The sequence below is a fragment of the Tamandua tetradactyla genome, chromosome 6 (assembly GCF_023851605.1).
Source record: "Tamandua tetradactyla isolate mTamTet1 chromosome 6, mTamTet1.pri, whole genome shotgun sequence".
In the NCBI taxonomy this organism is placed as follows: Eukaryota; Metazoa; Chordata; class Mammalia; order Pilosa; family Myrmecophagidae; genus Tamandua; species Tamandua tetradactyla.
Genome location: NC_135332.1, coordinates 87,315,508 through 87,332,808, shown reverse-complemented (window position 1 = coordinate 87,332,808; position 17,301 = coordinate 87,315,508). Strand labels below are relative to the sequence as shown.

General features: G+C 39.1%; 1 protein-coding gene and 1 long non-coding RNA gene across 13 annotated transcripts in view; one reads left to right on the top strand and one right to left on the bottom strand.

The window, feature by feature from the left end:
• TRAPPC9 (trafficking protein particle complex subunit 9) overlaps positions 1-17,301 on the bottom strand; it is an 889,500-nt gene that overhangs the window by 647,959 nt on the left and 224,240 nt on the right. The window lies entirely within an intron of this gene.
• LOC143688594 (uncharacterized) overlaps positions 1-17,301 on the top strand; it is a 142,553-nt gene that overhangs the window by 55,160 nt on the left and 70,092 nt on the right. For 4 of the 6 annotated variants that reach the window (XR_013178159.1, XR_013178158.1, XR_013178157.1 and 1 more), the window contains exon 3: positions 5,061-5,166. This is a non-coding gene — a long non-coding RNA (uncharacterized LOC143688594). Of the gene's footprint in view, positions 1-5,060; positions 5,167-6,382; positions 6,583-6,886; positions 6,954-13,077; positions 13,324-17,301 lie in introns of those variants that run through there. The other 2 variants (XR_013178156.1, XR_013178160.1) reach the window with 2 other exon arrangements.

Sequence of the window (17,301 nt, the reverse complement as noted above, 5' to 3'; positions counted from 1 at the left end):
ATAAAGAAAACTACAAAAAACTGCTAAAAGAAATCACAGAAGACCTAAATAGATGGAAGGGCATACCGTGTTCATGGATTGGAAGACTAAATATAGTTAAGATGTCAATCCTACCTAAATTGATTTACAGATTCAATGCAATACCAATCAAAATCCCAACAACTTATTTTTCAGAAATAGAAAAACCAATAAGCAAATTTATCTGGAAGGGCAGGGTGCCCCGAATTGCTAAAAACATCTTGAGGAAAAAAAACGAAGCTGGAGGTCTCGCGCTGCCTGACTTTAAGGCATATTATGAAGCCACAGTGGTCAAAACAGCATGGTATTGGCATAAAGATAGATATATCGACCAATGGAATCGAATAGAGTGCTCAGATATAGACCCTCTCATCTATGGACATTTGATCTTTGATAAGGCAGTCAAGCCAACTCACCTGGGACAGAGCAGTCTCTTCAATAAATGGTGCCTAGAGAACTGGATATCCATATGCAAAAGAATGAAAGAAGACCCATCTCTCACACCCTATACAAAAGTTAACTCAAAATGGATCAAAGATCTAAACATTAGGTCTAAGACCATAAAACAGTTAGAGGAAAATGTTGGGAGATATCTTATGGATCTTACAACTGGAGGCGGTTTTATGGACCTTAAACCTAAAGCAAGAGCACTGAAGAAGGAAATAAATAAATGGGAACTCCTCAAAATTAAACACTTTTGTGCATCAAAGAACTTCATCAAGAAAGTAGAAAGACAGCCTTCACAATGGGAGACAATATTTGGAAATGATATATCAGATAAAGGTCTAGTATCCAGAATTTATAAAGAGATTGTTCATCTCAACAACAAAAAGACAGCCAACCCAATTACAAAATGGGAAAAAGACTTGAACAGACACCTCTCAGAAGAGGAAATACGGATGGCCAAGAGGCACATGAAGAGATGCTCAATGTCCCTGGCCATTAGAGAAATGCAAATCAAAACCACAATGAGATATCATCTCACACCCACCAGAATGGCCATTATCAACAAAACAGAAAATGACAAGTGCTGGAGAGGATGCGGAGAAAGAGGCACACTTATCCACTGTTGGTGGGAATGTCAAAGGGTGCAACCACTGTGGAAGGCAGTTTGGCGGTTCCTCAAAAAGCTGAATATAGAACTGCCATACGACCCAGCAATACCATTGCTAGGTATCTACTCAAAGGACTTAAGGGCAAAGACACAAACGGACATTTGCACACCAATGTTTATAGCAGCATTATTTACAATTGCAAAGAGATGGAAACAGCCAAAATCTCCATCAACAGAAGAGTGGCTAAACAAACTGTGGTATATACATACGATGGAATATTATGCAGCTTTAAGACAAGATAAACTTATGAACCATGTAATAACATGGATGGACCTAGAGAATATTATGCTGAGTGAATCCAGCCAAAAACTAAAGGACAAATACTGTATGGTCCCACTGATGTGAACGGACATTCGAGAATAAACTTGAAATATGTCATTGGTAACAGAGTTCAGCAGGAGTTAGAAACAGGGTAAGACAATGGGTAATTGAAGCTGAAGGGATACAGACTGTGCAACAGGACTAGATACAAAAACTCAAAAATGGACAGCACAATAATACCTAATTGTAAAGTAATCATGTTAAAACACTGAATGAAGCTGCATCTGAGCTGTAGGTTTTTGTTTTGTTGTGTGTTGTTTTGTTTTGATTTTACTATTATTACTTTTATTTTTTTCTCTATATTAACATTCTATATCTTTTTCGGTTATGTTGCTAGTTCTTCTAAACCAATGCAAATGTACTAAGAAATGATGATCATGCATCTATGTGATGATGTTAAGAATTAATGATTGCATGTGTAGAATGGTATGATCTCTAAATGTTGGGTTAATTTCTTTTTTTCCGTTAATTAAAAAAAAAAAAAAAGAGAAGGGATAATTGGAGATGAAGGGATACAGACTGTACAACGGGACTGGATATAAAAACTCAGAAATGGACAGCACAATACTACCCAATTGTAATGCAATTATGTTAAAACACTGAATGAAGCTGCATGTGAGGTATAGGTTTTTTGTTTTTGTTTTTTTTGTTTTTTTTCTTTCTATTATTGTTTTAATTCTTATTCTGTTGTCTTTTTATTTCTTTTTCTAAATCGATGCAAATGTACTAAGAAATGATGAATATGCAACTATGTGATGTTATTAAGAATTACTGATTGTACATGTAGATTGGAATGATTTCTAATTGTTTTGTTAATTCTTTTTTTTAATTAATAAAAAAAAAATAAGAAAAAAAAAAAAAAAAAAAAAAAAAAAAAAAAAAAAAAAAAAGAATAAAAAAGCAGTGGGTGGGCCGCGGTGGCTCAGCGGGCAAAGTGCTTGCCTGCTATGCCGGAGGACCTCGGTTCGATTCCCGGCCCCAGCCCATGTAACAAAAACGGAAAAACAAAATACAATAAAGCAAGAAAATGTTTGGAAATGTTTCCCTTTCTTCCTTCCTTCCTTCCTTCTATCCTTCCTTCCTTCTCTCTGTCTTTCCTTTAAAAAAAAAAAAAAAAAAAAAAAAAAGCAGTGTGCCAGTTTGTTTATAAAAGCTGCTATGTACCCCAGAAAAGACATATTTTTACTTGATCCAATCTTGTGGGGGCAGCCATATTTCTTTTAATCCTGATTCAATATTGTAGGGTGGAAACTTTGATTGTATTGTTTCATGGAGATGTGGCACACCCAGTTTGTGGGTAGGACCCTTTGATTGGATTGTTTCCATGGAGATGCGACACACGCAATTGTGGGTGGGACCTTTTGATTAAATAGAGTTGTGACTCTGCCCATTCAAGGTGGGTCTTTATTAGTTTACTTAAGTCCTTTAAAAGAGAAAACATTCTGGGGGAAGCTCAGACACTTGGAGAACAGTGCTTCAGAGTTGGCTCAGATGCAGACATTCGGAGATGTTTGGAGTGCCAACAAAGAGAGCAGATGCCTAGACATGGAAGTTTTGAGACACAGAGCCCAACAGATGTCACCATCTGCCTTCGCATGAGATGCTAAGCAAGCCAGAACTCAGAGTTGTGTCCCAGAGGAGCTACGTGAAGGCTAAATAAAGGCCCACATACACTTAGAGAGGAAACCACTGGCATCAGAAGCTAGAAGCAATGGAACCAGGAACAAGGACCGGCAGACACCAGCCACATGTCTTCCTGTGTGACAGATATTGGCCTTTCTTGAGTTAAGAAATCTTTTCCTGGATGCCTTAGTTTTGACATTTTTATGGCCTTAGAATTGTGAACCTGTAACTTAATAAATTTCCCTTTAAAAGCCATTCCATCTCTTGCCTATTATATTCCAACAAAATTAACAAACCAATACAAGTAGAAATGAAAAGTTCGATACCTTGGACACAATCTGCAGAACTGAGGGCCTATAAAGCTTAAGCTTCTTTAGTTTGACTGCAAATCCACCTCTCTCCTTAAGAGACTTGAGTTTTGGAGCCAAATATCTTGCATTTAATACTTTTTTTGGCACTTATTAAGTATATCCACAGAAAGTAATGGTTAATACTTGAAGCCAAAGTTTCTTCATCTATAACATGAGATAACAACTACTACCTCACAGAGTTGTTTTATATATTAAACAAAATAATATGTGAAAAGCACTGAGAAGATTACGGCACTATATAAGCTAAATGTAAAACCACTGTGGGGAGGAAGAGGCAATAGGGAGGAATCAGAAGTGAGGGCATTACATGCACCCCCGGAAAGCAGTTGGGTCACTCCCAAGGCTCCAGCCTGTGCCAGATATCCCCACCTTCAATGCTCCCCCTTCTACCAGACAGACCCACTGTGGTTCCTGCTTCTGGCTCTGTTAATATCTCATCCTGTTGTCCCTTCAGCCCAGGAGGTAGGAGTGGCTTGCTGCTGTTGCAACCCGTTTGGGTTGCCTTACCAACTCCCGTTTGCAAACCAATTCTCTGGGCCAAATTTCCTATCTGAAAAAAGAACTGAGATTTAGATTAAGTAACTTGTCCATGGGTCATGAGCTAGGGAGAGTATCTAGGCTTCTAGCTCCAAATCATTCCAAAGCCATTACATTATTCTTTCTGGACAAAGATGCCTCTGTGGTAGAGTCACGCTATGAAGTCCTACTCTTGCAAGCTCACAAGTCAAGCTCACAAGAATTCAATGGAAGACAGACGGTCTGACCAAGGTCCATATCAAAGAAAAAAGATCTGGGGGTTTTGATGATTGCAAGACCACGAGGCTAAAATAAGTTCACATCTTCTTAGAAGTATACTCAGTCGGGAGATGGTCCACCAGAACTGGCCAAGCTCTGGCCCAAACATGGCTAACAAACCACATTTATGTCTCAGTACTACCCTTGAAAGGGAGGCTAACCAAAAGAAACAGACCCGGGTTGGTTTCCTTGAAAGGTGTTTAGAAAACACATTACTTCATCTGTTTACTTTTCATTAAACACATCAAAAGTGCCAACAATTTCCATGTTATCTCACTCAATGATCACATTAACCCAGTAGTAAGTCATTACCCCATTGAACTTACAAAACCAAGCTTAATGTACTAGACCAAAGTCATCAGCTGCTAAGGAGGAAACCTGGCATTTAACAGGTGCTCAATAACATAATGGGTGCTTATTTCAGAGTGATCTAGAAAAATACAGTTTAAAAATAGACTAAAAATACAGTTAAATTGTCAACAGAGTGTTGGTTCCTGGAAAGTAGGGCCGTAATGAAAATGTGAGGACTAATCCCCTAAATTGGGGGGGTTTCAAGAAGTTATGGGTATTGAGAAAGACTCTTATAGAAATTTAGGGCCAGGAATGGAAATGGAGGATTGGAGGGAAGCATGACTCTCAAAAAAGGAAGAAGAAAGAGTCAATAAGTATAACTGAAAGTAGAAGAAAGTGAGTCACAGATACAAGATTAGCAACTATAATTACAGGATAAAAATCTAAATGTTTCAGCTACAGCTTTGGGGAGAAATGGCAAAGGATGCAAAACAATGATTCCTTTGGTATTTAACTATCATAACAGGTTTCTGAAACATCTGCTGTGAAACCTGTTCCAATACACAACACTAGACTCTTTGCTGTTCAGTGAGGACATGTGGATGCCACATCTCGGGTCAGTCCTTCACAAGGTGAGTCATGCAGGCTCAAAAAGAACAGACATCTACATTATGACCAAATACTTCCAAACTGGAAAAGAATCTTGGGAGCATCTTAGAGATGAGAAACAAAGAGGGATGGAGCACAATACCTTCCTCGAAGCTGGCATTTGACAACACCTCCAATAAATGGCTGTGAAAACAGTGCCCAGTGCTGGTGGGTCCCTGAACATGCCAAATGCTGCCCTGGGTCCAGACCTTTGCCCCATCACGTTTCTTCAGCTAGAAATGTCTTCCCCTGCCCCTCATGCCTCTGCCTGGCTGATCCCCACCTATACTGCAGTACTCAGGCCCAGCGTATTTACCACAACGTTCAGCTCCTGGGTTAGAGGTCTCTTCCCTTGTGCTCTTGGCACCCTGCTGGTGCCACTGTGACAGACTGTCCTCCATATTGTAACAGCTGAGCTTCCCAGACCATGAGTAGGCAGGAGAGGACCATTCCCCTGCCTTCTGCCAAAGTATGTAATGATTCTTCTGATAAGTTTTCATTGAGTACCAGCTGCTTACCAAACACTACACTAAGTACAGAGCAAAGGCCTGGTACCTTTGGCCTGGCAGAGGACACAGAAATTAGGCAAGCAATAACAACAACTTGAAGTCATGACAGGGAAAGTCTTGGGTACTTGGCAGTACAAACAGATATAAAACTTCCTAGAGAAACTGACATTCAGATAAGACTTGAAGGATAAGGAAAAGTCAGGTAGGCCAAAGAGAGGAGAGAGGACCTGTATACTTGATTCTGGAATTGTTCTGTGCATTTTTACACATACCTTTGTATGTGTAATGAATTCAATTGACATCATCCTCAAAATGCCTCACACACACTAGTCTTATCATCTTCATCCTATATAATAATCCATAGTACACAGAGACTCTAGATGCCTGCTAATAGAACAAAAAATGGCTTATTTTAATCTTTTAGCATGTGGGAGCTAACCTACTCAGGAAATACTGATTAAACCTGACAAGTTTACCTGACCCCTAGTTTGAACTACTGGTGTTGCAGTTCAAACCACCTGCTGGGTAGATTCTCTGGGTATTTTGCCAGCACCCAACTCCAAAATGGAAGTTATATGCTTCCCTTGCAAACCATTTATAGTACCAAGATACTTCCAATGACCTAGGATCTCATAGTCAATAAATGTTTGTTAAAAAGATGGATGAACCCCACTTTTATTTTCCAATCCAGGAAATTAAAATTCAGAATGGAATGGGACAAGAGATGCCAGATCATGTGAAACCAGGACAGAAAATTATTTGGGCCCTGCTTGGTGGGAATGTCAACCCCAAAGCCCCAGGCGCATTGGACCCTCATGATAGCTTCCTTAAACAGCCTGTCCAGCTGCTAGGGTAGCACTGCTCAACATTTCTGAGAAACACAAATACCAGGTAAGAAATTAAGGCCCTGCAAAGCCGCCCTCCCAAAGATTCCATCAGGCCTTTTCTGAAGCATAGGCCCCAAGAGTCAGCTGCTCACTCAGGTCCTTTCCCATGACTGCTCACATGGCCCCTGGAGGGAGAGGACCAGATCAGAGCCCTGGGTGCAACAACAGTGAAATGCCCTTGGAAAGGTTTCTGGTCTCCCCTCTTGCCAGTTCCCTCCTGTTTCCACCCTTCTCATCACCCTCTGGGCCCCACTTACCCATCCACACATGCTCCCTCTGCCTACACTGCCCATCTCTCTTTCTTGCAGGGTGAACTCCTACTCATCTTCAAAACCCAAAAGCAAATTTCTGTGATGCCTTTCCCATCTGATTCAGGTACAAGAAAACATTACTCTTTTAGTACACCAATGCACAAACATCTATTAGAACATCATCCCTGTGTTACATGACTCACTCTTTTAGCAAATAATTGACAAATGGAAAACAAGGATAAGACCCTACCACTGAAGCTCATTACTACCCCCAAGAGGGCAGGGTAAATGCTGCCTCAGAACACCAACTTCAAAACCAAACTGCCTGGGTGCAAATACCGGCTGTAGCTGGGTATCCTTAGATAAGTTACCAAACTGAGCATTCAAAGAGTTAAAAACAGCTTAGAACAGGATCTGGAGTAAAATAAACACTCAACAAGTACTAGTTTTAAATCCTACTCCTCTAACCCTAACTTCTTTACCCATAAAACTAGACAATAATAGTAGCCCTTCACCAGAGCCATGTGAGGACTAAAGAATTCTCATGGGGCATCTAGCTCTGTGCTTGGCATTCAGTAAGCGCACATTAGTGCCAACTGCCATCAACATCCCTCCCCATTCAATGGCCACTGGCACTTGCTAGGTGCTTAATACACAGTGCTGAATGTGCAAATGTTCTCTAAGATATTGTTTTAGATTCATTATGAGGGCACACGAACAAAAGTGACATGAAAAAAGCAGAATACTGAATTGATATATAGTATCATTTTAACTACATAAGAATATTCACATAGAAAAAAAGGAGGAAATGCACTTATATGCTCTCTTGATTGTCTTTGAATAGTGGGATCATGAGTAACTACAAATTGGTTTGTATTTTCCAAATTTCCTATGAAGAGTATATATTACACTTTTATTTTTTTAATTATATATATAATTTTTAAAATTATACATATATATAATTATTTTTTATATATATATAAAAAGATGCTACCGGTTTACTCTCGAGTCTAAGTTCATCTCCCTTTACCCCATCAATTCAATAAGGAAGAAATCGTAGCAGTCTGGCCTACACATCCACAATACTGGGACACCATGCAGATAACCATGGGAAAATCCCTCATGCCCACCCAGAGAACAAGCAGAGATATGAGCCAGTGCAGCTGCTTTTCACGGTGTCCAACATCAGGGCCAAGCAACAATGTGACTTGATGACAAGGACACCAATTAACTGTTTGAGTTTCCAGACTCAACTCTGCCAGCTGAATAAACTTCTTCGAAGCAGTAGGTTAACTCTAATGCAGCTTGGGTGGGTGGTCAAATGTCTAAAAAGAATTTGACCAGGCTTATTAAAGAGCTGGTCCAAAGTAACTGGATAGGCTCTGCCTTTCCTTTCCACTCCCTGTGCTAACTTGGCAGGGCAGGACCACTCTGGAGGAAAGAGAAGGGGTAGGCCTAGGGGACTCAAGGCAAGTTCTGCTCCTAAAGCTCTTTTTAGAAAACAGTCATTGAAGTAGCCATCTATTAAGTACTATCTTTTTTCATTATAACTACATTACTCCTATGTTATAAAAAAGGCAACCGAGAGTTTATACAACTTAACCAAAATCAAACAGCTAGCAAGCAATAGGACCAAGACTCCAAGCCAAGACTAGCAAAGACCATACTCTTTTCATTATACTTTTCTGCTTCTCACCATTTATCTGGAACAGTTAACAACCAGCATTATAAGCAGAGTGGAGAATAATTACAAAGAAAGAAACCATCACTGAGGTGATATGATACAGTACCTTGAAAAGAGACAGTAGGAAATAAAACATAATAGTCAAGCACATGAGCTTTAGGGCCAGAAAAACCTTAACTTGAATCCCACAAAGTTTCCTTGGCCATGTGAAACCCTTTATCTTCTATTGTCCAGTTTCCCCATCAGTAGACTGGCAATAACATCAGAGGCATTGTGAGGGCAAAACAAGACACTGTGAGGTCTTAACATAGGAACTTCTAATTAATATAAAAATCCTTCATAAAGTATAAAGCACTTCGTTAATATTCATTTGCTTTTTACTTTCCGCTATTGCATATTTCATTCATTTAATGGGCATATACTGGAAGCACTAGATACACTTATGTCAGGCACTGAAAAGGCTCTTGAAACAAAAAAATAAATAATATACAGGCCCTGCCCTCAAGGAGACAAGGGACTGGGGGGAGAGGGTGGATCTCATAGTGTAGAGAGAGATGGGGATGTGGAGTATAAGAAGTCCCCAAAACCTTAGACCAGATGATAGGTGAAGTTCCTCTCAATGTGAAAATCTCTTAAAATTTTATATCATTATATACAGAACAAGTTCAATAATTGTGAAATTAAAGAACTGCCCCAATCTAAGTGCATATAACAGAGATAAGATTCACTGTCCTAGTGGCTTACACTAAAAAAGTGGATGAATTAAGCCCCCAGATTTGTATGAAAGAATGAATTCTTTCAGCTATCAATCTAGCCTATTAGCAAATGAAACCGTAAACAATGTAAATAGTATGGGGAGAAAGCTACATTCAAAGATCACCACACTCTTCTCCTCTTTGTGGACGGCTTTTCAGTTCTAAAAAGAAGTGTTTAGACAGAAAGAACAACTCCCACAGCTGCTGCACTTATGTCACCCAAGGCCGATGTGACACAAGCAAAGAGCCATAGGAGGCAGTTATTTGTTAATGATAAAGGGAATGCCCCCCCAAAAAAAATTATCAATGATTACTTCATCTGGACTATGGGGAGAAACCCAAAAGGAAGAAATTAATGTTAATTAAGTGCTAGACACTATTAGCTCAACAATGAACACCAAACAGCTAACCTTTATGGAGCATCTGCAGAGCAGGCACTGTGCCAAGAGCTTTACGCAGACTGCCCAGTACTACTCAGGTAGGAGCCAAGTAGGTGAGTTGTAGGTAAGTTGCCCAAGGCCATAAAGAAGTGAGTAGAACTAGGTCAACACTTTGCTATACCGGCTACCCCTTAATATGCTTACTTGTTGAATCTCAGTTACAAACCTGTGAAAGAGTACCATATTTTAATTTTAAATAATGTATTTTTACCTCATTTGACATTCAAAAGTTCCCCAACCACAGGGTCAGACTCCTTCATTTCTTCTACCCTCCCTGTCTTTATTATTTCTATCCCATCCATGTTCCCAATGAGCTGACCATATCAGGGTTCACAGCACTGATTAAGAAGTATTTCACTGTATCTTAATATTAATTTGCTTTGTAACTTACCCAGTATGACCCTAGAACTCTGTAAAATGCAAACTGTACAAGTCACTGCAATCATGTACACAAGGAAACACCAAGTTGAATGAATTCTAATGTCATGAATTCCAATGTATTTCTAGGAAGTACACCAATAAATCCATTCATAGGGGTTAATCACACGTAGCAGAAATAATGCAGGACATGAAGTCAGCATTCGGTTCAACTGAATGAACATGTCTGACACCTACAACTAAGCTGTAAATTCCACCAAGGCAGGCCTCATGTATTATGCATGCGCCTGGCACAGTGACTGGTCTCCAAATGTAATGGAGCTGTATGATTGTTGAATAACACAAAACCAAGTGAGGTAACAGCTATAGTAGCAGAAGTCTAAGCAATGCAATGTGAGTAGCAGTGGCAAAATTAATTCTATGTGAAGGGACTAGAAGGGCATTCAGGGGATGGCACAAGCTGAGCTGTGCAGAGGAATCAATGATGGGAAAGGGAAACTGAGAGGGCATCCTGCCAAGGCCACCATACTGTCCCAATGCTTCTGTGGCACACACTACACTTGCTCACAATCAGGCTTCCCCTGGGAGCTCCAGGAGAACAGGGACCATTCTGCCTTGTCCTGCAAAGCATAGTACCCGAACCATAGTAGATGTAAGTGTCAGTGCAAAGAAGAAAGGTAGGCAGCAAGGCAGATGACCAATTTCTCTGAATGCTAAGCTAAGAAACTGAAGAGAAGAAAGCTATTAAAAATGTTTAAGAAAGGACAAATGAACTGACATTTTTATAACAACGATAATAGCAATAACAGCTTACAGGAATAGCTACTGCTTATTGGCCACTCAGCACTGCCCGACACTGTTGTACGTATGTAGCATGTAGCATGACATCCAGAAGAGCTAGGGAGTACTCTTCATGTGAGGAAGCACGTTCTCACAGAAGCAAGTAGCTTGGTCCAAATTAGCCAGTAAGTGGCAAAACCAGGATTCAAACCCAAGTTAGTCTGATTCCTAAGACTGTTTAAAATCAAGGACAGCCTGGCCCTAGGGGTCTTCCTACAGTCCACTTGACACACTAACCCAGTGCCAGTCACAGAAGCCTACTACTCTCAGCTCTGTTTCTGTCTCTGCACACACGCAAGCATGCAAGTGGGACTCAGCATGAAAACTAAAAGAAGATATGAAGAAATTAAGTCCTTTTTTCTCCATTCCCCAAGACACTTTTCCTTTTGACAATGTTAAAAAGTAGCATACCATTTTTCTACAAGATTTCTTTTCAAAACTTTGCCCTGTATTGCCATAATGTTAAAATAAAAATAAATTTAAAAAAAAAGAAATATATAAAAATAGCACAGCACAAACAACTTGGAAACGGGCCAGGCCAAAGTAAAGTTAGAAAGTTCACCAGGCAAGGTACCTCTTCCAGGCCACTTCAGCCAGCTGGTGAATGAAAGCCTCGGGTCTGAGAATCACACAGTAACAGGTCTCCCCTTTGTTAAGAGGAACAAGGAAGCTAGTACTCTCCTCCCCGCCAGGCTACCCACAGCCTCTGCTTCTCCTCCCTCTCCTTCCTCACCATCCACTTTTTTAGTGTAAGCCACTAGGACAGTGAATCTTATCTCTTCATTCTTTATGCAATAACAGGAGGACTTATGCTGACTCTACTACATGCTTTTCAGTGGTGATGTGCTGCTGTTTTAATGCAAGCACACCCTCATCCATTGGAGAGTCATTACCTTTCACCATTCAAGAGGAAATCTGAGAGCAAGGAGAAAGCCAAGATGGTTTCTGAACAGCTAATAGCAAAATGAGCCCAGAAAATGTAGAGTAAAGGCACCGGTCCTCCCCAAGAGGGCATGCCTTTGGTTATGTGGGAGCAGCTTTTACAATTCTCATGTTCTTGTTTCACAACTTCCAGCAGACCAGATGTGGACAGTGGGGAATTGAACCACTGGCTCACTCCTCCACTTACTGGGAAGGAAAGCATACTTGGTATTTCAGAGATACTGCACTCGTTTTCCAGTTACGACAGGGAAAGGTACAGATCCCCTGAGCATCCAGAGGGGAACACTATGCCCCCAGCAGTCAGATAACTTGCTGGAGACTAGTCCCACTGCTAGAGTGGGGCCTGAAAACTAAGTCTGCTGGACTCCAAAACCCATATGCTTTCCATTGCACTAGCTGGAGAGAGGCTGTGGTAGAAAACCAACACTGACAGAAGTAACTAGCACAGCAACAGCAAGTGAAGCGAAAGAAAAACTACATGAAAACCAGGAGTGCAATAGCTGGGTCCAGGGGTACACAGACAGATCAGAGCAGGAGAAGGGGTTGAAGATCCCCGGTTCCTGCCCTTACCCACATGAAAGTTCATTAACTAAACAGTGTGCAAAGGCCCGTGTTCAGAATTCTCATATTTCCAAGCACATGATAAATTTACAAATTTCTAATGCAATGATGATTTTTGCATTAAGGTTTGTTGTTTAAAAGTGGCACATTCAAGCTACAGGCAAATTCACTCACAGGAAACAGCTTATTTCTCTCTGATGCCAAAAAGCCAAGATATTTATGTTATAACACAGAGGAAATTGACAACACAAAAGAACTGCTCTGTAGCTGAAGCATACTGAAAACTTAATAGCTTAGTCATCAGATTTAATACAGTTTTCATGTCTCAAAGCAGTTCTTTTCTGTTCTAATTTTTTCCCTTCATGACAGTAGTGTAAAATGAGATGTCCGAAGGGGCTTTTCAAAATCACATACACATCAGGGATAACAAGATACATATAAATCAGTATTGTAACATATATTATAAATTTTCCCCTTGCAGAATTTAGCTTCACAAATAATAGTAATTATTTTAATACTATAGTTTAGTTAGGTGATATAGAGCAAAACTGATTGTTTCACATTCACAATAATACAGAAATTGTTACTGCTGTTGACCTTCAACATTTGAGAAACTATTCAAATTTGCTTTCCTTTTTGTATGGGCAGGCACCAGGAAATGAACCCAGGTTCTTCGGCGAGAACTCTGCCTGCTGAGCCACTGTGGCCCGCTCCAAATTTGCTTTTAATTGCAAAGATATTGTACTACATAACTCATGAAAAAAATAACCAGCAAAGAGAATCTGATCTTAATCAAAACATTTATGAATTTTTATCTATATCAACATTGAACCATTACTTATTTTTAGAAAAATGAACTCAAAGAATAAAGAAATTTGGCATGCATATGTATATATATTCACAAACATATATGGGAACATTAACGGAAAAGCAAATACAATAAATGTTTCTTTTTTTAATTTTTTTTAAACATAACAACATACAAACACGAACATTCTTACCATACGATCATTCCATTCTTGGTATATAATCAATAACTCACATATCATCACATAGTTGTATATTCATCACCATGATCATTTCTTGGAACATTTGTATCAATTCAGAAAAAGAAATACAAAGAAAATAGAAAAAAACTCATACATACCATATCCCTTACCCCTCCCTTTCATGGAGTATTTCCATCTACCCAATATATTTCTTTGTTTCCCCTATTTTTTTCTATACCCCTTATCACTTTCATTGATCACTAGCATTTCAAGCTACTAAATTTATTTTAACATTTGTTCCCCCTATTATTCAATAAATGTTTCTTAATTTGGACTTCATTGTGATGAAATCTGTGATTATTTAAACAAAGACAGAAGTTAATCCACAAATAAAGACTTGCCTATAAATGAATTGTAATTAGAATGATTACATGACAAGCACTGGATAATCTTTGTCTTGAAAGGGACTGAATTATAAATTCTCATTTACACGTCAGGTATTCGTGGACAAGGTGATAACAACAGCTCCATAAAAACCTAAATGACATTTTTGAGTCCCAACAGGGCCCAGAAAGTTTATGACCCTTAATATAACTCACCTTTACCATACACTTAAAATGTAAAATGATTTTTTTTTAAGTTTCCAATACTATGAATTTAAAATAAGACAGGAAATAATACAGAATATAGGGGACTTAGAGATACATAGAAGGTAGAGATGGGTGACCAGTTAGCTAATGAGACTGAACTCCAATGTAAGGGAATAGATAGAAGTGAAGTTGGCTCTCTCATGGGTCTATAAGTAATACTACCATATTGAAGATGAACAAGATTGAAAAGGGTTATATAGACCTACGAGTCCCACTGATTAACACAGAAATATGAATTAGTTCTTGCAAGAATTACTTCAAAGGTATGATTCATGTACAAAGAGTGGTTAAGTCCAGGGTACAGGGGGAAAACTGCTATTGCATGCTATGGGCTATGTTTAAAAGGAAAAATCAGCACAACCACAGCAACAGCAGAGGTAAACAATGAGGGGAGAGACAAGAGTTAAGAGGAAGTTTAGATTTCCTATTTGGCAAGAGTGTGTTTATTGGCTTTCTTTCTCTTGGAATCAATGAAATTATCTAAAATTGAGGCTGTTGATGGATTGTGGACTTCGGGCACTATATATGATGCCTGATGAATGCAGGTGGCTAAAGGATGAACTGACTGAGAAGTAGATCAGCGAACGATGATGTATACTTAACAAATGTTGTGCTGCTACAGAAAAGGAACAAAGTTGTGTGGCAAGCAACAATATGAATGAATATGTGGGACATCAGGTGAGGTAAAATAAGCCATAAACAAAAGAACAACAAGCGTATGGTCTCTTTTAGAAAATGCTTACAAGAAAACAGAGTTATCAGATATAACCTGATATCTCTAAATACATAACCTGATATTTAGAGATAAGAACAAAGCTGATCAGATTGGAGTTAAAGTAATTCAGAACACAGGGGTAAATTAGAAAATGTCTCTATTTTAGAATCACACAAACTCTTTGAGACCAAAGGAAGAAAGGTTTATTTGGTCTGGGAATTAAATTTTCTGTAGCACATAATCTAACTCCACCTATCTGTATAGCTCATTTAAACAATGGAAACACAGAGAGCACAGAATAAGAAAAGAGGTCCTTTAATCCTGTATAGCTTAATGTAATGCCTGGATACATCCTAGATATAGTAAGTAAGATAATCCAAAAGTATTGGTAAAGTCCCTTGAGGCAGGGATGGGAGAATAAATATGGAACTATAAACTCTACTTTCAAGAAATCACGACACTGTGTCAAACTCTAGGGACACCCAAATCAATAGGCCATACCCTTGATCTTGAGGCTTACTCTTGTGAAGCTTACGTAGGTAGTGGAGAAGCTTAGCCTACCTATAGTTATGCCTAAGAATTACTTTCAGAGGAGCTCTTTTGTTGCTCAGATGTGGACTTACTCTCTATAAGCCCAACCCTGAAGTGAAATAATTGCCCTCCCCACTACATGGGACATGACATCCAGGGGTGAAAGTCTTCCTGGCGAAGTGGGAGATGAGTCCCAGGGATGAATCTGGCCCTGGCACTGTGGGATCAACAATTCCATCCTGACCAAAAGGAGGAAAAGAAAATTGTAACCCATGTCAAAGTATGAAATATGTTCTACAACTAATTGCAGTGCTGTGCTTGGAAATTTATAGCTTTTCTATATATATATTATTGCTTAAAGAAAAGAAGGGGGAAAAGTCAATTGTGATGATAAAAAGGAATTTAAGCCCTCTAGCCTCCTATACTTTGGAGCAGCTAGAAGGACAAATATGAGAGGATAGTATGGTAACCCATGATAAACTCTGGGATACATCCTGTAACCACTTTTTGAAGAGTGCTTTGAAAACTATTGCTTTTTTATTTATTTGCTTTGTATATATGTTATACTATACAATAAAAAAAAAAATTTTTAAGAGGGGAGTATAACATAAAGTATCAGTGGCAGAGAGAGTTCAAATAGAGTCAAGAGGCTACTCTGGAAGTCGCTCTTACACAAGCTTCAGTTAGACACTCCTATTTATCATAACCTGCCAAACCCCAACCAGGATCATTCCAGCCAATCCTAAAGAACATCTAGGGCAATATGTAAGATTTCACAAATGTTCCATGACTAGGGTAACTTTCCAGAAACCTACAACCTCCAGATGGGTCCCTAGACCAGAAAAGTCCTGAAACCTAGAGGGCCCAGCCTCTCCAGAACATCAGATAGTTTCATCTCCCTACCCCATATAAGTGACAGCCCCTGCCAACATGAAAAATTTAGAATGGCCATAGTCCAAACACCCCTAAACAGAGGGACAGAAAGATAAAAGGTAATGGTGGAGTTATACAGAGAAGATAGAATTTACAAATGAACATGATTGTTGAATCATTAAACTGATATCTTTTTTAGTCTCCAGTATCTTAGAGCAATAAGAGGTAAAAACCTAAAATTGTAGAATTGCAACCCATGTCAAACTCTGAAATATGTTCTACAACTAATTGCAGTGCTGTGCTTTGAAATTTATTGCTTTTTTGTATATATGTTATTTTTCACAAAAAAAAGAAAGAAAAATGTTGATTGTGGTAATAAAAAATATTTAAGCCTTCTAGCCTCCTATATTCTGGAGCAGCTAGAAGGAAAAATCTGAGAGGATAATATGGTAGCCCATGAAAAAATTCTGGGATCTGTCCTGTAACAGACAGGAGTGCTTTGAATTCAAGAGTGCTTTGAATCAAAAAAAATTTTTTTTTTAATTTAAAAAAAGAGTGCTTTGAAAACTACAGCTTTTTATTTCTTTGCTTTGTATATATGTGATACTATACAATAAAAAAGTTAAAAAAAAAAAGACAGGAATACAATGAGGTTGGAGGGGGGAAAAACAAACTTTTCTTTATCTGAAGGTGGGTGTCAGAAGAAAAAGGGGTGAGGTTGTGTCCAGAACTCTCCAGTACTTTCCAGTCTTTAGGAATGGGAGAAGGAAAAGACATATGATAGCCAGGCAGACTTTCTGCAAACACAAGAACTAGCCAGGTGCCCTGAGGCTCTGCCTCTAATGAATATTCACAACCCTTGGTTCTGCCCCATTAAATTGTCATTGGCATGAGGAAGAGTCTGTCAAAGAGGCAGGTATGCAAGCTTTGGACATCCTGGCCTGAAAATGTAACCAGCTCACCTCTTTCCTAGTTAAGAGATGCAGAACATTCCAAAGTTCTGCTTCCTTCCTGTCCCTGTTTTGTCCCTCTCTGCCTGGCCTCACTGGTCTCCATCATTTCTCTGATTTTATTAAAGTACCTGTTTTTATATCCACTCTTGATATCTTTCCCT